This window comes from Grus americana, chromosome 3 (assembly GCF_028858705.1).
Source record: "Grus americana isolate bGruAme1 chromosome 3, bGruAme1.mat, whole genome shotgun sequence".
NCBI lineage: Eukaryota > Metazoa > Chordata > Aves > Gruiformes > Gruidae > Grus > Grus americana.
The window spans coordinates 98,462,589-98,484,065 of record NC_072854.1 but is presented as its reverse complement, the minus strand read 5'-3'; the positions used below and the strand labels follow the sequence as shown (position 1 = coordinate 98,484,065).

General features: G+C 40.0%; 2 long non-coding RNA genes across 2 annotated transcripts in view; both read left to right on the top strand.

Moving 5' to 3' along the window:
- LOC129204443 (uncharacterized) overlaps positions 1–3,779 on the top strand; it is a 90,563-nt gene extending 86,784 nt beyond the window's left edge. Inside the window, exons 2-3 of the long non-coding RNA XR_008576393.1 lie at positions 756–870; positions 3,614–3,779. This is a non-coding gene — a long non-coding RNA (uncharacterized LOC129204443). The remainder of the gene's footprint in view (positions 1–755; positions 871–3,613) is intronic.
- Positions 3,780–8,464: 4,685 nt separating this feature from the next.
- Positions 8,465–21,477, top strand: part of LOC129204444 (uncharacterized) — a 57,908-nt gene continuing 44,895 nt past the window's right edge. Inside the window, exons 1-2 of the long non-coding RNA XR_008576394.1 lie at positions 8,465–8,557; positions 13,143–13,251. This is a non-coding gene — a long non-coding RNA (uncharacterized LOC129204444). The remainder of the gene's footprint in view (positions 8,558–13,142; positions 13,252–21,477) is intronic.

Below are 21,477 nucleotides of genomic sequence, written 5' to 3'. Positions count from 1 at the left end.
CTTGTGTCATTTCCTTCAATAACAAAGGAAGGGCTGACCCTAGATATTTGGATTATGTTTGTCAAAACTATAAAAAAGTATATTAATCAGTTCTGAATCTTGATAGAGCCCTTCTGCCATGTAATTGTTCCCTAAATAAACTCTGAATAAGGGAAAAGAGGTTGGAAACTTAAGTACAGAATGTGATCAGGCTAAAATGCAGCTGATCAGACTAAAAATCATTGGCAGGTACAGAAATAAATACATATAAACTTTCTGGCTCTTTTGCTAGAGATATAATCTCACTGTCATGTGAATAGAGAGAGTGTAAATAGTCTGCCAGTCCCTGATAAGAACCTCTTCTAAGAGGTGAAGTGAGGGAAAGAAGAGGCAGGGATCTGAAGAGCTAGCGACATTTTCATCATTGTCCCTCCCAGTTCTGATGATCACATGATTAATATCAGTAGCATGACTCTCATTCTTAAATAGATTGTTAAAATACATGCATCACCTTGGTTTGCATATGCATTCCTCCCCTACAAAAAAAACAAAACAAAACCAAAAAACAACCCTAGTATGCAGTATAATTACATGACCACTTTTCTGCAGGAGAAAGGCAAAGCTCAGTGCAGCGCCAACTCCACCAAACTTGGGGAAGTTTAGAAACGGTAAGGACCAGAGTGATGTAGCACAATTCCATCATACTGAAATATTGTCTCTTGGCCACTAAATACAATTAAAATTAAAACTATAAATCACTCTTCTTACGTGTACAGAGTCCAGTTTGGTCGAACATATGCACCTGCGGAATTGTAATGGACTTAGTTGGACCATTTATGTGCATTATGATGACACATGGAAATAACAGTGGCAAAACCAGAGCCATTAAATGTAAGTAAATCTTACCTTAACACCAAGAGATGTCGATTCAACTATATACAATTCCCTATCTAAAAATCATGCTGCTTTCTCCCATACTGTACTGCTTTGTCTCCATAAAGGAAAATCTACCAGGCTTGACATGTCTGTCACTCTCTGCATATATGACAGCTATGTAGTGATGTAGTGGATAATTTCATGGAGGTCCTCTAGATACCATCAGAACATTAGGACTACTTCCACCTCAGCATGTTTCCAATGAGATCTAAATTTTTTTTCATTATGATACTGAAATAGGGGGAAAGGAAATATATGATGTAGTTGTCTATAGTATGAGTGTATTGGATTCTAACACCCAGGAATCCTTTCCAGGCCCCAAAACCCCAATTCTTTGTTGTCAAAGAAAAGATCATTTCTTATTATTCTGAATTCACTCTGGCATGTTCAAGAATGAATATTTTTTTACATAATTCTTTATTTTGAGTCAGTAGAAAGACCTACATCCATTTGAGACAGAGGGAAGAATGTTGCTTGTATTTGTGGATAATGATTCAGATACCAGCAGTTTTAGCAAACTTCTTCCTCCCATTCATGCAGAAATTAAGAATACTAGAATTAAAAGAGAGGAGGCTTCCAGGGAACTATAGTTTTCTAATTATTCATGCTAGCTTGCAAGAGGATGGATAGTTTCCCAATGAAAACCACAGGAGCATTGAAGGAAAAAAATCTTTGCCTCAAAAGACTATCTTGATTAATTAATTTCTTTCTGTTAAGAATTTAAATTATAGCATTTTTACCTTTCTTGTCAGATTCTGTGACATGGGAAAAAAAGTACAACTTAGAAGCTATTCTGTAGCGTACAGGAATAATGAAACTATGGCAGGATATCTGAGACAGGCATGTGACTAAACCTGGAGTTCTTGAATCCACTTTCAGTATTATTAGTTATGAGTTATAAATAAAAGCTTCTGACACACCTCACAGACAAGCAATTCTGGGGATAAAAGCTTAACTATGACACTACGAACATTCAGTAGTTCCTGAAATGCTGCTTTAAATTTAGAAATCAAGGTTTCTCACGCAAGATCTAGTGAAGTCAGATAAAATTTGTAGGACATGATAGGACATAGGCAGGATGAAAAGTCCAACATTTGCACTGAGATACTTCCAGAGGGGCTGTACAGGGTGGGTATACAGAAAGCTGATGGATTAACTCATTTCATTTCCATGAAACCTATTGCAGTATAAACCATTTGGAATAACATTACCTGGAGAAGACCTATAATGCTTATTTAGGATCTAGACTGAATCCAGGGTTACTATGGCTACATGCCATTTCAGGATCATGACTGAAGCACTGTTTGCAGTCTTGTATGAAATGGGACCAGCCAGTATCTAATGCAGCATTGCTATTGTGTGAGCACTGGAGAAGACTGCCCATAGAATCATAGAATATCCTGAGTTGGAAGGGATCATCGAGTCCAACTCCTGGCTCCACACAGGACCAGCTGAATCAGGGCATATGACTGAGAGCGTTGTCCAGACGCTTCTTGAACTCAGTCAAGCTCAGTGCTGTGACCGCTTCCCTGGGGAGCCTGTTCCAGTGCCTGACCACCCTCTCAGTGAAGAACCTTTTCCTGATATCCAGCCTAAACCTCCCCTGTTGCAGCTTCAGGCTGTTCCCTCAGGTTCTATCACTGGTCACCAGAGGGAGGAGATCAGCGCCTGCCCCTTTGCTCCCCCTCATAAGGAAGCTGTAGGCCGCGATGAGGTCTCCTCTCAGTCTCCTCTTCTCTAGGCTGAACAAACCAAGGGACTTCAGCCTCTCCTCATACGTCTTCCCCTCTAGACCCTTCACCATCTTTGTTTCCCTCCTTTGGATGCTTTCCAATAGTTTTACGTCCTTTTTGCACCGTGGCATCCAAAACTGCACACAGTACTCGAGGTGAGGCCGCACCAGCGCAGTGTAGAGTGGGACAATCACTTCCCTAAACCCACTAGCAATGCCGTGCTTGATACACCCCAGGATACAGTTGGCCTTCCTGGCAGCCTGGGCACACTGGCGACTCATGTTCAATTTGCTGTTGACCAAGACCCCCAAGTCCCTTTTAACATGGCTGGTCTCCAGCGTCTCATTGCCCAGTCTGTATGTATAGCCAGGTTGCCCCTTCCTAGGTGCAGAATCCGGCACTTGCCCTTGTTAAACCTCATGCAGCTGGTGATTGCCCAGTTCTCCAATCTGTCCAGGTCTCTCTGCAAGGCCTCTCCACCCTTGACGGGATCAACAGCTCCTCCCAATCTGGTGTCATCTGCAAACTTGCTCACAACACCTTCTAGTCCTACATCCAAGTAGTTTATGAAAACATTAAAAAGAACTGGCCCTAAAATGGAGCCCTGGGGAACCCCACTAGTGACTGGCCGCCAGCCTGATGTAACCCTGTTTAACTATTTGGGCCCGACCTGTCAGCCAGTTGCTCACCCATTGCACTGTGTTTTTGTCAAACTGTATGCTGGACATTTTATCCAGAAGGATACTGTGAGAGACAGTATTGAAAGCTTTACTGAAATCTAAAAAAATGACATCAACTGGCTTCCCTTGGTCAACTAGATGGGTGACGTTGTCATAAAAGGAAACTAAGTTAGTTAAACAGACCCTTCCTCTCACAAACCCGTGTTGGCTGTGACCAATGACTGCGTTGTCCTTCAGGTGTTTTTCCAATAACTTCCAGCATAATTTTCTCCATAATTTTACCAGGTACTGCCCAGGGCTGAAGAGGTGTGAGGAAAGCCCAGATGTTGGGCTCCAAGCTCAGCTGACCGGGGCTGACACTGACCTGCGTACTGAGAAGGATTCTTGGTATTTACAAAGCTTTCCCAGAGGCTGCTAGTATCGGAATGTCTTCCAACACTGCTACTGTCACCTTCTGTAAGCATTGAAATTGTTCTGCTTGTTAAAAAAAGAAAAGAAAAAAACCCCAAAACCAGTTCAAATGAAATTCATTGCTGTTGGTGGCTGGAACTGAAAGTAAGGTTGAACTTTCAACACCAGTTCTGTTTTCTGGATGGGAACCATTTTTATTCCCACTGGGAACAGTTTCAGTGGAGAAAAAAAATGAAAAGGCTAGATAGGCAAAGAAAAAGGCATATCTAGGGCCCTGTTCCGCTGGATGTGTTTGATGGGCAATACTTTACAGATGACGGCAGGAGCTCAGTTTTCCTGGCATCTTCATTTCTTGTAGGAAGGACCATACTAACAACTTAGTAACACACAATTTTACAGGCATGGAAGGTAGGCAGAGGGTATAAAACGTTAAATCAGTCTGAAAAATGAATTTATCTTTCCTCAAAGACAAAAAGCCAAAAGCTTATGATTTGGTGCTGGTGTTTTCTTTTTCTTTTTGCGAGTGCCAGGTGGCAATCAGGATTTAAAAAACTGACTCAGGTTGTTTGCACAGGTGCAAATTCTCCGCTGTCCTTTAACTTTTCAAAATTTCAAAAATGCAGGAGCTCAGTGCAAAGAGATGTACAGGAAAAAATTCTGTGTCTAGAGTGTCCCACAACAGTTACAAACAAAAGAGGAACTTCTGCAATCACTGAATTTTTTTTATATGCATAAATTCAAATTGAAATCTGGGCAGCATTTCACTTCAGCATTTACATCACCTCAGCCTGTGGTTCTGTTTTTTTTTCCATTCTTTGTTTTCATCTAATCTAATTTAGTACTCTCTGTGATAGAGAATTATGAAGTGTAATAGAATGAGGGTATCATGTCAGTTTGGACTTGAGGGTACTGCATATATATTAATGATAATTAATAGGACTTTGGTTTTATCTTTAATGTCCAAACACCATGAAGGAAGGTGTGGTCATGATTTCCCTTTTTTCTGTAGTGTTACTGATTTCATTTTGCATTTTGACCAAGGAATCAGGATCCTATTGTGATATTTTACAAAGGCATGATGTGAAAATACATCAACAAAAAGCAGCCTCTGTTGAACACATTTTTTTTTACACATTATCTGTTTTATGTTTATTAATGATGACAGTCCTTATATGAAGTAGTTCCCACCAAGCGGAATTTTAATGTTTTACTTATGTTCCTTGATATTGGAATCAGAGATAAAAATAGCAATTCTTTTTCTCAGTTTTGTGGGGGGTTTTGTTTGTTTTTCTGGGGACTTTTTTTGTTGTTTGTTTGTTTGTTTGTTTTTTAATTTGATATTGGTGTTTGTTCTAATTGAAGAAATAGAAGGAAAACATTTGGAATATTCTATTAGTGGGGACAGAGCTCTTGCACTGTTTTGGGGAAGGACAGCTGGTCGTCTCGAGACCCTGCAAATACAGGTGCCCAGCAGCCTGCTGTGCGGGCTGCCAACAAGCTGGATGAGGTAGCCAACAAGAACCCAAGTTTTAAAACCTGCCTGGCAGTGAGGCTCATGTTGGAGCCTGCCTAGGGTCTGTCAGACCGTCTTTGAAATTAAACCACGTCTGCGAAGAGTTCTAAATCGGCCAAATCAACAAATTCCAGTGAAACACTATTTGATAAGAATTTTTCCAACCTGCTCTAATTAAAAGGAAACTAAATCACCACAGCCATTGTTGTGCTGGTTCAAGTTCCCAACTGTAGTTTTTTTCCAGTGTTCCAGGTTGAAATGATATCTAGATACATATGTAGGTCCATAACATTTTACTGAATCCTGGAAGTCGCTCTTTCCAGACAGGAGAGAGAGAGAAAAGAAAAAAAAAAAAAAAACAAAACAACAAAAAAACCTGATCTCCATGACCAGACTGTTTATAGTTTTATCACCTCATGATTCTTCTCTGAGGAAGGTTAAGTTTTTTGAGTTTTTGTTTTTTGGTTTGGGTTTTTTTTTGGGGGGGGGCTGGTGGTGTAAAAGAAGTATTTCTCTCTACAAAGTTTATTTCTAAGAGATGAAGAGTTTTAAAAAGTTCATGCAAACTGTACTGTTCAGATTGTCTAAAAAAGATTGTTATTAAATATGCCTTAAACTTAATATTCCCTGGAAGATTAACTGCCTTATAAATGACATTTTGACAGATTATTTTAGCTATCAGGGGTTATGTATATGTGCTGAATTTTAAAGTCTGCCTGTTAACTCTCAAAGTGAATTGAAATGAGTCATTTATTTTGCTGATATTCAGTATGTTATGTCATTTCTGAAATATAGAGATCTTCATCTGGGGAATATAAAAGATACTGTAGAACCAGCAGTACTTAGAGCTCCACACGCAGCCACACCCTTTGGACTAGGATATCAAAGGAAACTCCCAAAATACAAAGGCAGATTTTAAAAAGAAGTGCATGCTGAGTTCTTTTACGTGTGAAAAGACTGATGGGTGCCAGGCAGTTTGTAAATCACCTTTATTAGATACCTAGTTGTAAACGGAGGTTTTTTGAGAAGCTTGTTCACTGTAATACTGACGCTATGATGACAAGATCCAAAACAGAAATGTCATCTTGATTAACTAACTATATTTCCTAGACAGTAACTGAGCTATTTCTTTATGTATGTACTTTCTTGGCTCTGGCATTACAGTTCTGGCCAGGTGAAGGATCCCCCCGTAAGGGATGGTCCATATGCGGTGTGTCTTTCTGCCCAGAGAGCAGGGCCCGTGTTAACACCTACGGCGTCAGCTGCTCCGCATCTGTTCACGCTGCGAATCCTTTTACTTGTGCTGAATCTTGCAAAGGTGCGAGGGTCTGATCGTTGCAGGTATGACAACACAAACTGTCTGGCATAAGCCTGGAGAAGCCCGCTCCTGCTCCAGATCTAGAATAATTAGATAGGAAGAGGAAGCTCAGCAAAAGGAGGGTGGTCATCGAAGTGACATTGGTTTCCACAGGTGGTGACTTGCAGTCTTTCAGGCTTGAGGAAGAGGAGCCTCTTGGGTGGGCTCAGGGACTTTGTTTTCTGCTAGGCAACTGTGTGCGAGAACTCGGATGTAAGGGTTTTACAAACTTTTGTTATGCACGCTTCAGTGGCATGTTATTTAGTAGAAAACTGAACTTGTTCTTTTTTGTTTATTTATTTTATTTTGGCTTCTCTCTGCTTGACTTCTGCACATGTGGCACAGTCAAGAAGTTCTTTTGAGAGCCCCTTGCCACGCAAAATGTCCTGGAGATTGTCCTGTGCCTGACGTAATAACAGCCAGCTGACTGACAGCAGCTACCAGTTCCAGATTATGCATCTGTCTGCTTAGCAATGGCTAAGGAGCACGCAGCTGGTGTGCATGAGGAGGACTGGCTTGTGTCCTAATTATTCTGTGAGAGAAAGAACCAGCCATTGGGATTCGCCCAAGCCTCATTTTATCCATGATGAGCTGTAATACTCATGAGTGAGTCACTACCAAAACCAGCTGGGAAATAGGCATTTCAGAGGTGAAGCTGGACAGGCTGCATAGTCTGTGGTATTCTGGGGAGTAATTTGTAAATGTTACTATATGGAGCCGCATGGATGTATTTTGCCAATATTGGTGGTCATCGTAAGCTAGTTAAAAGTTTCTTGTCCATTCCTGAACATGATGGACCATCCGTTCTGTGTCTGAACAAAACCAGTGCCAGAGCGTTAGTGGGTGTCACGAGACTCTGTAGCTTCAGTCTATCTTCCTGACTGTGTTATATTGGTCTAGTTTATGGCTAACATGGGAGCTGTGAAAACATCTGATGGGTATCTCGCAGCCAAAGTACTTACAATGGGAAAGTTCAGTCCTATGATTAGGCGGCCCAGCCAAAAACAATGATGGGAGATAGATAACACTGCTGACGCCCAACTGAGTCTTCCCTAACAGACCCTTTGAGACCCAAAATATCTTGGATCAAGATTCTGTCATGATAACAGCTTGAGTGAAGTAAGAAACTTCTGAAAACTCTCCACATCGTACAGGGCTGTTGTTTTGTGCGAGCTAAAGACTGATGATGAACGATTGCTTGCCAATGTGATACAACTATCCACTGAATAAATGTGACTATTTAGCATGCTGGTTTTGCTGGTGAGTAATATTTTTGAAGGCTCAGGAAATATGTAACCCAAATAAAAAGAAGTCGTAGCACTGTGGAAGGTCTGATGGAGATGATCTATTTCCAACACAATCTGGTTTTGTGCAAAACCCGGATCCAGAGGGAACCCATCTGGATTTTGTTCTTACATAGCAACAGTCATGTGAGCTGACTGTTTTTCATGCAGTACTTTGTATTACAAAAATAATGCTTTGCCATTTGCTGTGTACTGAGGGCACTGAGGGTCCTGCCTGCCAGGTAAGCTGTGTTTGGTTAGCATCATTATGATCTTTAAAGGCTTCATTCAGTGTCAGTTTTGCATACCTTTACTAGCATTTGATACCCAGAATTGCAGGCATCTGGGAATGCTTTCCTAGAAAAGAACACTAGAGCACAGGTTTCATTTCTTTAAGTAACTAATACATGACAACATTGACTAAACAAGCCCGTGAGCCAACATGAAAAGGAGGTTACAAGCTGGTCCTTAGCCTGTGTCATGTTGGTAGAGAGCCCTGCCTCAGCCTAGAGATTAACTTTTCAGATTAGGAAGAAAGGAATTGTTAGCAATCACCCAAGGTGCACTGGTTGTCTCTCCTGTATTTCAGGATTAGTTTGGCCGGGCTCAGAAACATTTGCTTTTTTCCAGAGAAAATATTAGGTGGTCTGAGTAAGAATTCTGAGGTAAGTACCGTCTGAAGTTTTGTTAAGCCCACTGCTTCAATGAGACATTAGAAGGAAAATATTTTGTTTTGTTGATTTGTTTTGGCTTTTCCTTGCTTGGATCCTTTACAGGGCTCTGCAGAGGAGTGTGTAGGATGGGCAGTGCGCCAGGTTTGCAGCCTGTACCATCCTTCAGTCCCAGAAAGTTCAGTTAGAAAAGGTATAAATGTATTCTCTGCTGAACGCCTGGCAAATGACGAAGGAAGGAGGGAGGACAGGAAGTGAGACTTTTGTGTACGTAGAGAATTCATCCACGGCTGGACTCTCACTTGACATCTTTTAGGACAAGACATAAACTGTGGTGCTTCTGATGGCATGAGCCTGTAGCAGAGCTGGGAAATGGGCATTATGCAGGCATTTTTGCAGCTTTTTATTCCCCCAGAAAGGCAATGTGTGTCATGACACTTTGTAAGACCTGTTGATGAAGTTTCCTTTTACTGAGCTCCTTCTAAAAGGAGCTTTCAATTTTCTTACTTGGTTTTATAGATTTTAAAAATGTGTTGGGTATGCTTATGATATTAAAATAGCTGCTCTGTATGGGGATAGAATCAAGGGAGAATCTTACTACAGTAGTCACTGCCAGTGTAGATAGGAGATAATGTTTGAATTCCCTGTTGTGAAACTGCCTTTATGCTCTTGCCATGTGGCTTAGACCCACTCTTGGACATGACCTATTACCTCTGGTTCAAATACATGTAAAAAACAGCAGACATCTTGAGCACTGAAAGAGATTCTCATCATTCTATAAATCACTCACTTTATGTAAATGTCTATAAGCAGCTTTATTTTGTTTATTTTGTGGATTAAACCTGTCTTAATCTGGTGTCCATTTTGGCTTTGAGGAGGCATCTGTGGAGTCTACCGAAGGCACAGACAAGAAATGAAAAGGCAGGTTTTGTAGTCATTCCAACATTACAGGAAGAGAACACTTAAAACTAGCCACATGTGGTACTTGTGCACAGAAACTCAGGCTCTGTGTTCTTGGCAGCGTAGAAATGAGTAGAAAGAGGAATTGAGCTGAAAAGATGACAACTAAGATCATAATTATGAAATGCAAGCTCTATGGACAAACTTTTGCTAGAAAAGCTGTAATGCAGTCAGTCACATATTGTGAGACAAACCCACATATAAAAAAGAAAAGTCTTTTTATTGTCCCTAGATCACATGTAAAGCTGAGGAGTAATGAATTTGAATAACTGGCCCCAGATCACACCAAATGAATTTGAGTGCTAGCTTATTTTTTTTCTGAAAGCCAGTCAAAGGCCTTAGAAACAAAACCGCCCTTCCACTCAAATAGAATTTAATAGAAATATTGCAATAGCCAAAATAGCCAACTCTTAAAAGACAAATATACTATTTCAAATTTCAGTAAATTTCAATTGATCTTTAAGATTTGCAACTAATCTGCCAAAAGTCCCCAGCTGCTACAAAACCTTTCTTCACAGAAATGTGAGCGTGGCTTTTTTAAGCCCCAGGCTCAGGCTAAATTTCTTGGGAACTTTAGATAAGTGCTTCATCTTTCAACCTTCATATTCCTCCTCCTTACCAGTGCCAGTAATAGTGACTCCTAGTTTGTACTGCACAGTGAAACGCAGTAATTTCTTTGTTATTGTCAACTAGGTAAGATAATGAGAAGTCCTTATTTCCTATTATCTGTCATGGAAATGGACAAACACAACTGTAACGCATAACTGAAAATGTTCTTGGATGTACAACTCTGGAATTATATTTTTCCATAGATGTTAAAATCCCAGTGCAGCACTTATGTCTCCTGTATGGCCAAGCTCAGAGTTGTTACCATTGCTCCAGAATCACTGCTGACAGGCAGAATAAAGGATTGCAGACAGCCTCAAAAGTCTATCTTTCAAGCTTTCCTGCTACTGGTTTTATTTTGTTAGCAATCCATTTTTAAATTGCAGTTTTATTTTTCATTTGTCCATGTGTTCAAACTGGACTAAACTACTGGAAACTGTAACTTCTTGGTTGAAGTGCTCCAGTGAGGTAGTGTGGGCCACAGTAAAATTAATTTTTCACAGATAAAAGAGTGGACTCTGAACTGACTGCAACTGCTCAGGAGTGACACCTTGATGCTGTGATAGACACCAAAACATCAGCTCAGTGCTTAGCAGCAGTTTAGCAAGAAAGCAAAAGGTTAAGGTCCTTTAGGAATGAAAAAAAACCAACCCCACAACCAAAAAAACCAAAACCAAACAAAAAAAAAACCCCAAACCTGAAAACACCATTATGCACAGTTCATTCACAACCTGAATGATGTGTGCAGTTATAGCCTCCCTATCTGAAAAAGATTATATTAGAACTCAAGAAGGCAGATGGGAAGAGAAGCAGGGATGACCAGAGCAGCTTGCATAGGAAGAGTGATTGAGAAGGCTCCTCCGGCTTCAGGAAGGATACAAAAGAGGTCTACAAAATCATGAGCAGCATTAGGACATGTATTGGGTCGGGCTGAGATGAAGTTAATTTTCCCCATAGCAGCCCCCGTAGTGCTGTGCTGTGCATTGGTAGCTAGCAAGGCATTGATAACACACCAGTGTTTTGGCTACTACTGAGCAGTGCTGGCACAACACCAAGGCGCTCTCTCCTACATTTCTTCTCCCCTCAGCAGCAGGCTGGGGGTGGCCAAGATCTTGAGAGGGGACACAGCCAGGACAGCTGACCCAAAATGACCAAAGGCCTGTTCCGTACCATATGACGTCTGCTCAGCAATAAGAAGCTGAGAGATAGGGGGAGGAGGTGGGGGCATTCGTTTTTGCAACATTTGTCTTCTAGAGCAACTGCTATGTGTACTGAAGGCCTGCTTACTAGGAGGTGGCCAGACATCACCTGATGATGGCAAGTAGAGAATAATCTTTTGGCTTTGCTTTTGCTTTGCTTCTGCACACGCCCTTTTGCTTTTCATAGAATCATAGAATGGTTTGGGTTGGAAGGGACCTTAAAGACCATCTAGTCCCAACCCCCCTGCCATGGGCAGGGACACCCTCCACTAGACCAGGTTGCCCAAAGCCCCATCCAACCTGGCCTTGAACACTTCCAGGGAGGGGGCATCCACAGCTTCTCTGGGCAACCTGTTTCAGCCCTTCACTACCCTCGCAGTGAAGAATTTCTTCCTAATACCTAATCTAAATCTACCCTTTGTTTTAAACTGCCTTTATCTTGACCCATGAGTTTGAGGTTGTTTTTTCCATCTTATTTTTCTCCCCTCCCTGTCCTGCTGAGGAGGGGAGCAATAGAGTGGCTTGATGGACACCTGGCATCCAGCCAAGATTAAACCACCACAGGAGATTTGGTAGTCATCAAAACTGATCACAGTTTTCTCCAGTGTGAAAACTGAGGGCCAACAAATGAAGCTGATAGGAGCCTAGTTCAAATCAAAAGTAGGTAATTCACCTGGAGGAGAGAGCTCTTCATAACCAAGTGGTTGTCCTGTAGAACACCATAGGAGATTGCAGACATAAGAGATGTACGTGGGTCCAAGGGAAGACTGGACAAGTATTTGAAACAGAGGGCCCTCGGAGTTCCTGAATAGATTAAATCATAACAAGCTCAGAAAATCTTCTGAGTTGAAAGCAGCTGCAAGGTAGAAGAGTACGGGGAGAGAAAATAACCTCTGTACTTACTCTACTATGCTTTCTTATGTGTCCAGTTATGACCACAGAATATTTGATTAGCTAGATGCTTGGTCTGAATCAGTATAACCACTTGTATTTTTATGTTATAACAAGGCCCTAACTGTTGAAACAAATACTGAGGCTCTAACTTGTGTAAGATTTTTTTTTTTTAAAATAGAATCTGGGAAAAATGCTTTATTTCTTGGGCTATACAGCAATGGGATCTGCAGTGTGTGTGAGGTGATCAGAGCTATACATCCCTCTCATTACAAGCTTTCCAGAGTCTGAAGTCAGTTAGGAATGTATACTTCTATGTCTGTATCTTCACAAATGTACAGTAAAATACCAAACTAACCTGGTGCTCTAAAATAGAGAGCTGTGAGGAGGAGTGAATTCTGCAGTGCATTTTGTAGCCTGAGAATGATAGCTATGCGAAGTCCCGATATTTTCATTTCACTTGCTTTGCACACATTCTGAAAGGCTCTATGAATGTTTGGAGCATCTTTTGTGTATAAGAGTGTGAAAAGTCAAGTATTATTAGAAAACCTATTTTCATCTAGTTGTGAACTGAATATTCTTCTTGGCAATGAAATCAACATCTAAAATTATCATTTGGAGAAAGGGTGAAATGGGTTCCATATGGGGATAATTATGTGGTCGTCTTCTCTTCAAGTAATACAGAAATCACTACCCTGATGAAAGAGTAAGGAATAACTTGTTTATTGGGCATTTATCTGGGCATCACAACACTAAAACAGGTCAGAAGGAATATGACCCAGATATTTTCTGTCTTGATTACTGGTTACGAATGTGAACAGTAACCTTCACCTAAGTCAAGCTTACTGTTTTTTGAGGCATCATCTCTTATGGTGAAAGGATTGTTCTGCCTCTGTGTTCAACTTAGTCCTTGTTTTTTTCAGTGAAATATCCAGCAAAGGTTCCAATTGTGGCAGAGGTTTTAGTGGCGTGGATTCCTGTCCATGAGATCACCAGCTCGCTGACCAATGATGACTTGGTAATGACCACTTGGTAAGTGACCTACACTGGATTTGAACTGGTGACCTTAATGTGGAAGACTCTGAATGCCACTTCTAATCTCTGGAGGATTTAATTTCTGGTTTTTATTCTAAAATAAACTCTGTTCAACCTCAAACTTCTTCCTCAGGCAGTGTTGTGACAATAATCTTTTCTCTTTTACCTGGAACTGCTTTGTATCTTTCACTGTGCTAAGTTGATAATTTTCATAATTTCATTCAGAAATAATCTGAATATACATTTAATTCATAGAGTATTAGAAAATGTTGGGTTTTCAGCTAATGTTTATGGGAACAAGGAGAAGGAATTCTAACAGCTATATTCAGCACCCTTGAGAAAACACCATGCACTGAGGCATGGGAACAGCCCTAAGTTCCTTACTCCAGCAAAAGCCTAAGTCAACAATATTTGTGCCTGAGGAACTACCACAGGACTGGCACAAATATTTTGATGTTTCTGGTTACAGAAATACACAAAAAGGAGAGTCAAAAATCGTTCCAAATTTCAGAATATGCAGGTGGAGCTTGTTTATGTAGCATGTTTTAAAAAACAACTATTCTGTAAGATTGTGTAGCCCTGAGCCCAAATGTGTATCAGGTATACTGATTTAAAGCCCACAATGGTCCAGTTATTTGAAAACATTTTAACAGACAGTGTTGACTTCGAGTGTTTTTTCAAGTAGTATTTATGTATTGATTGCAATCATCAACCCTTCACTGAAATCTTCTAATTTCATCATCAAAGTAAAAAATGAAGGTGAAAACTAAATTGTTAGTGTATCCAGGATTCATGAACTTTCTCAACTGACATTATTGCTCAAGACATGAACTTTTATAGTTATTTACCCTTTCTTTTTCATGGCAAAATATTCAAGCTTTCATCTTAGAAAAACTTTGACTTTGTAAACCCTCTTTTGGGGAAAAGAGGGAATATGGGTGTGACTTAGGTGCAAAGTTTAAATTAATATTACCAAATATGAGTAATTAGATCCTATGAATCTCAGTTTATATGTATTTTTGAGAGTTTTTTCTTCTATGTGTTGCTGATTCTTGGCTTAGGGGGAAAAAATTTACAATGAAATCCTCCTTTATTGGTGCATGACCTATATGTCCAGGCATAAAATTTAAAAAGATAAGTGAACAACCCTTCCCTGAAACATAGAACTTGATCAGACTGAGTGCACTAAATCAGTGCTGCTTCTTCAAATAATGATACAGAATAACTCAATATAAAACATTGAGTAAAACAAAAAAAAAAAAGGCAGTGAGTTCTGTTCTTCTTACGTGTCTGCTAATTTGTTAAATACATTAAGGAGCTAGACATACAGCTCTTCTCCTGTACAAATTATAACATGTATACTGTGACTTCCCAAAGATTCCAATACTGCCATATTTTGTTACTGATATTTCTCCGTCTCTTTGATCAAAATGGCCAGTCTTCAGCATCTGGTCAAATACTTAACATATTTTGTAGAGCATAGCGAGGGAAATACATTTTTAATTACAGATCCATGAAGCCTTTGTGGTTAAGAAGGCAAAAGAATCAAAAGTTTCATCTGAAGTCAAGCTGGCTGACTGATGAAGTGAAGTCAGATAGGAAATGAACAACCATAAATATTATATTTTATATTTTTATATAGTATACAAAACTGAGATCAGTTTTGGAAGACAGTTGCCCCTGACTTGCAAGACTGAGCAAATCTGGCAATGGTGTGGACATATGCTGAGTTTTGTTTTCCAATGTAAAGTCTAGGCATTTTTCCTACAAACCATAATGTCTATCTTATGAGGTCTGTGTTATGCTTTCAAAAACATTTTTGTATCATACATCTGCTATAAAGCCTTAATCCAAGTGTGCTATACTCCTCATAGGAAAGCAGATTAAAATTCTTATTTTGAGACATTTTTAGCTAAAAAGGACTGTCCTTTTTCATTTTTTTCCCCAGTAAAATGTTAAATTTTTAAAGGAAAATTTAGGTTTTTGTAATTTAATTACCTGAACAAATAATGGCCCTTCTCTCCAGAAACATAGTCTCTGCTTTTCTCTGGAAAAGAGAACTTTTATGACAAATTCAAAAACTATGGAACTTTTATGATAAATAAATAATAATAAAAAAATCTTTCACTTTTCTTTCTAAGTTTCTTAATAAAATGCTCACTATTTTATGACCTGCTTCAATGTGGTAATTTCTGTTTGATTTAGCTTGGAGCCAGTACTTTCTGAACCAACAGAGAAACTCCATGTGTAGATTCACTTGGACACAAGAAACATCACTTTCATTCATGAGACTGTAGGGTTTGCTTCTCATGGCTGCTGAAAATTTTGAGAAAGCACTTTATTTTTGCTTACAGTTTACTCTCTATTTTCCTGCCAATTTTTTATTATAAAATACAACTTTTGATAACTCTGAAATGGAGGAAAGAGCCTTGCAATATTGTCCTCCGAGGGATGAAATGTTTATAGTGTCTTATTTCTAGATGTAAATATGATTCATTCTGTGCTAAAGTGTCTAAATTTTATTTCCAGCCGTATGACAGCCAGTTGATAGTGGTTTAAGGGGCTCACTAAAGAGCAAAGCTGGCAAAGTCTCTTTTCAGCTGATAGCTGAGTAGCAGGAGTTAGCTGTAACAGCAGCAGCTGCCAGGAGGCAATAGCACAGAAGACAGCAGCACGGCATGGAACGAACAGAAGGGAAGAGATACGGAGAACTGGTCTATCTTGTCACCCGCAGAACTCACAATATAGCAGCCACGGGTAACGTAAGCTTAACTGTTAGAGTACCTTTCCTTTAATTCAAGGGGGGTAAACCTACACAAAAGATTTAGGCCAAATTCATACACAGGGTTCCAGGCACCTTGTGGCACTCTACGCAGCACAGAGGTGCCTCCTGGAGCCCTCTCCTGTGGGGAGAGGATCCTGGCTACAGGCAGACCCAAGGGCATCCTCTCCACACGGGCTGGACCAGGCTCAGCCAAAAGCGAGATCCTGTTTTTCAAGCTCATCTTCTGTTTTCCCATCAGGTCGAGCAAGCTGCTGGCCTGCTTGGTGATCTTGGGAAGCTTTTTTTCCTTCTCTGCCTCTATATTTCCATAGGGAAGGTATAAAGATCTGAGGTATTCTGTTGAAAATATAGTATGTATACAGTAGATGTGATGACGCCCTAGGCAGCTGCGCAGGGTTTCTGCATTCCCTGATGTTTTTCGGAGAAGGCAATGCTTCTGCTGTCAGAAACATATACACAGCTCATATATTTTTCATTTCAGTTCTATAAAGACAGTAGTCTTTATCGAGTGGTCTATAAAGGAGTAGTCAATGGGATGATCATATGTGTAAAATTACTCCAAGACTAGCTCAAAAATTGTGAAGTGCTTTTGGATTCTTTTGAATGACAAGCATTACAACTTGTAAGTGCAAAACAGTGATGTGTAGGTGGTAGTGTGTACTGGCAGACAAGGGAGATGTCATCTGAAAAGCAGCTAATAGCAGAGGTTTGTACCTGGAAACCTTTCTGCTACAGGTTTTACTCATTTCCAGCTTTTCCCAGATCTCAGCCTTTCTTTTGGTGCAGCTTGTGGGTGAATCAGTTGGTCTTTGATTCAAAATTCTTCACAGCTGAGGAAAACAGTTCCACTGACGTGAGTGAGGCTGGATGGAAGGTGTATGGCTGTGTTTAAGATGGCAGTGTAACTAATATATAAATCATGAGTTTTTCTGTAATAAAAAAGAATTATACTTAAAATATCACAAGTCTAAAATTGATTCTGCTAGTGTTTATATATGAAATTTCATATAATACATATACATCTGTTTACATTATAACATCCTCAGTTACATTTAGAGTTGAGCAAATCAAAAAGGAATTATCTGCTGATGTTTTAAAGAAACGTACGCTCAAGTAATTCATCATGCTCCACCAAAGGCAGGTGAATAATAAGGAAAAACATTTATAGAGTTAGTTTTATATAATAGGAATGTTATCCTGAAAGCAAGTGCCATCTTACAATTTGTGTTATAAAACACTCAAAACCTAATTTCTTGTTGATGATTATGTGCTACATTGTTTTCCCTGAACTGGAAATGAGATCCAGATAAAGCCCCAGTTCTCAAAAGGTGGAGGAAAAGTTGAAGTCAGAGTTTAGGTCTCATTTGAATTACAAGTTTGCGAGTACACCAGAAAATGGACTGTGTAATGGGTCATTCTGTTGGGAATCTCATCTTCATTAGCAGCTGTCAGTGTCATGGAAATGATAATGTAAAACTCGAACAATTTGATTTCTACTGCACGCGTCTGAAATATTTTGTAAAATAATGGTGCGGTAACTAGGCTGTTCTTGATATGGGCTATGTAGTTCTTCTATCTGTTGTAGTGCCATACTTTGTCCTGCATTTTGGATGTGATCTTTGACTTTTCTTTATTTGGTGATGAGAATGACTCTTTCGACGACGTAATTACAGACTGCGACTTCCTTGTCGGGTTCAGGTTCTCCCGTAGGACGTTGCTGCTGGAGAGGGGGAGGGAAGGGATTGGTGTTCAGGTGGATAGCAGAAGACATTTCCCAGAGACCTCTTTACAATCCCAAACGGTGGCAGAAATAGCCCTTATTACTTGATCCCCATGAATACTGACATTACTTTGATGACTACAAAGCTAACTAAAAAGGGTTTTCGCTATGACCTGATGACTTTTTCCTGTTATATACTCACAAGTTATTACAGCTGACAATTGTATACAATGTAATTTTATATAGCACTATTCTAAACAGACTGTTTCTTTCGCAGAGTGTAAAACAAATTAATCATACAAATTTGCTGTATGTCAGTTAACTTCCAGGTTACATCTGTTTATATACATATGCCTATTTTGTTAGAGAATTTTATATAAAAGCTTTTAATGTCCAGACAGACTTTTAGAATATCTAATTACATTCTCAAAAAATGGGAGGAAGGGGATTTATTGAAAAGAAAATATTTGAAGTAGTGGAGGCTTATTCTTCAGGCACTAGTGGTCTCCAAGTATTTTTGGCAAGACATTCGTACTCTTTTAAGGTCCAGTTCTAATGCACAAAAGCTCAGAAGCTTGGGCATGTAACTTCTCCTTTCACAGCAGTATATCGTAACGATCTGCAGTGGAGGATCCAGGGACCCTCTGACTATGGGCTGCTGGGAAACACGCTCACCTATTTTCACATGCTTGATTTTCCCTGATAGTTTTCCCTAAACCTTCAGCAGTACACAAGAGCTAATTTCAAACTAACCTTAGTTTATTTTCAGTGATTGGAGTTTGTGGGTTTTGGGGGAGGTGGTGGTTTTTTGGTTTTGTTTGGTTTTGGGGTTTTTGTATTATATTTTTTTTTAACAAAGACTACTAAATTATTTCTTTTGTGAAAAACCCATACAGCTGTAGAGAAGAGTAAGCCATGTTTGGGATTTTGCAGCCTTGATCCATCTTTTTTATGCATGAGGCAAAAGAATAGCGTCAGGCAGAAACACGCATCCCTCGAAAGGCTCCATGATTTGAAACGTGATGCTTCCTGTGGGAAGCTTTGTCATCGCCCTGCCCGCCCACCCATTTCCTTCTTCTGCTCACACATGGAGTCGTTACCACATCCAACAGTGTTTGGCTTAGCGGTCAGGTAGCCTTGGCACACAGTTTTGTGTGGGGCCTCATTGTACGAAGGAACCTACTGTCAGATTTTCGCTGTTAAGAGCGCCCTGCTTTTTCTCCTTCCACCAGTGTTATTGAGGGTGGCTCAGTCCAAGTTAGGACTTTGGGCCACACCATCACAGCTACAAGACGTGCTTTTCTTCAGCTATAAATGGGAGAGAAAAGGGCTGGAAGAGGTCCTTACGTAATCACTGACGTGGAGACTCAGAAGACAGAGTGACAAATGTGGCTCCTGTGTAATGACTTGCAGGACGAGCCTCCGCAGAGGCCCATTTGAAGATGGCATAACTTAGAGCAACCCTATTACTGTTGCAAGCTGTGTCCATGGCTGAGATCCAAGCTGAGAGTCAGCAAAAGTAGATGAAAGCAACCAGCACTGTTTCCTCTATGCCTCTTGCATTAATGAGCTCTATTATCTTTATGAAATTGTTTCTCACCTACAGCTTGTGAACACAGTAATAAGTCGGTCCTTTTAGCTCTTGCATATTCTTTAATATACTGTTCCCAGGGCAATTCAAAATCACCACAGCATAAAAAGATTGTTCTCCACAGTGCTTTTATACTGTTGATTTGAAATACTTTGAAAACCATTAGATTGTTCCAGGCTTACCGGGACATTTCCACAAAAATAAGCTGCATGCCAAAGAATCTGAGATTCATACATTACAGGATATGGTCTCCTCACACCCTCCGCCTACTCATTTGGAAGTGTCTCATGGTTTTCCTGCATCATTTGACACATCTGTAGTCATTTAATTGTTCTAGCCTTTCAGACTGTATTGTGAAACAATTGCTTACAGGACTCATTAAAAGAAAATATAACAAAAAATTCCCATGCGTTGTACCTCCTCCACAGTAACATAAGCCTTGGAAATTTGCAGGGTATCCAAAAATATTTTTTTTCCCCCCAAACTGGACATTTTGACCTGTGTTAGATTAGGCAGCAAGTATGCAGCATGAATATTTGGACAATATTTCTGTATGCCTAAACAAGTCATGAGTGGAAGGGGAGTATGTTATACATTGCATGGGATTTTTTTAATTGTTATTTGTTTATTCCAGTTTTGGCCCTGACTCAGAAAGGTACTTAACCACTTTTTTATGTCAACCCTCAACTAGAAAAGCCTTTTCTTAAGTCCTGTTGAAATAAGTGGAAATTAAACATATGCTCAGAGGTAAGCATTAGCTTGAAAAATTTTGCTGACTGGGATATTCTCTCACACTAGTCTTTGGAAGTTGACCTGGCAAGAGATGTTATTGGAGTGCGTTTATCTCAATTGGTATTGTGTCATACAGAAAAAAACACATTGCTAAATGCTTGAAATTCCACAGTTCCTTATTTCACTCCTTAGCAGAGAGGAGAACTCCCTGCATCTCCAGCTGCATACCAAACATCTGGCAGATCTCTAAATTCGCATCTGACTCAAGGTCATAGAAGAAGACACTTGATATTGATGCTGAACTAGGCTTCTGCAATGTAATGGATGTATCTAGTTGCAAATGTTTAGAATTGATTACAAAAAAGGACATTTAACAGTTTCTGTTGAAACATGCATTATTGTAGACACAAATGTGGCTCGCAGGCTGATGGGAACCTATCTATCTGGAGAGCATCACAAGGAATATACAAAAATGCTGCTTAGGTTTTGAGGGAAGGATCACATCTGAATCAGGCCAGAACTGAATTATCCACTGACAAATCTTGATTGTGAGAATCTTTTAGATGGAATTTGGTAGTCAGGCTGAAAATGGCAGACAGGTCAGCTGCCTCAGCGTGAAAATGTCTTAGCAATAGGAAAATAGAAATTAAACATTCTTTGCTTTCTACCTTCTTTTTAGGGGGTTTAACACACTTATTTTCTCTGAGGTGAAATGCTTTATTTTTTCTGAGGTAATGTTTTGGAAAGACTAGAAAATTTTTACTACATCCATAAATGTATTTTACACTGACTTTAGAACAGGATACATAACAGCAGAATCTATCATATGGTACCTGAAGCAGAGCTAGATGTATAGTTTTCTTAGCTTAATAGGTAGGCCCAATTGATGAACAAGCGTCTGCAACAATGGATTTTAACATATTTAAAACAGATGTCAAATGTATTGTGCTGCTTCTCAGAGTACCAGGTGAAGTCCCTTTTTATTCTAGTCTGTCCATATTTTTATGCCACACTTACCATTACATTTGACTGCCTGGAGACATGAATCTCCTCCAGCTCAGCTTTTCAGGCACACAGATGTAGTAGAGATGAGCTTTCATTCAAGCTCAGGCTCTCAGGCTTCGAGGTCACTTGCAGAGGTCTAGAAAGCTCTTCCTTGAGAGCTGGGGATCTCAAATGTCGGCCCCGGTGCTCGGGACTAGCAGGAGGAATATCAGCCTTCCCCGCAAAACAGCAGGGCCAGGTGGGGTACATGCTGGTCAGATGCCATGAGATCCCATGGGAGCAGAGGTGTCTTTCTGGTTTTTCATTCTCCATCCCTAATCACTTTCTCCTTGATTTCTTCCACCTCTGACCCCAGGACCATATGCTGGATTTGGCAAACACCTCATCAGC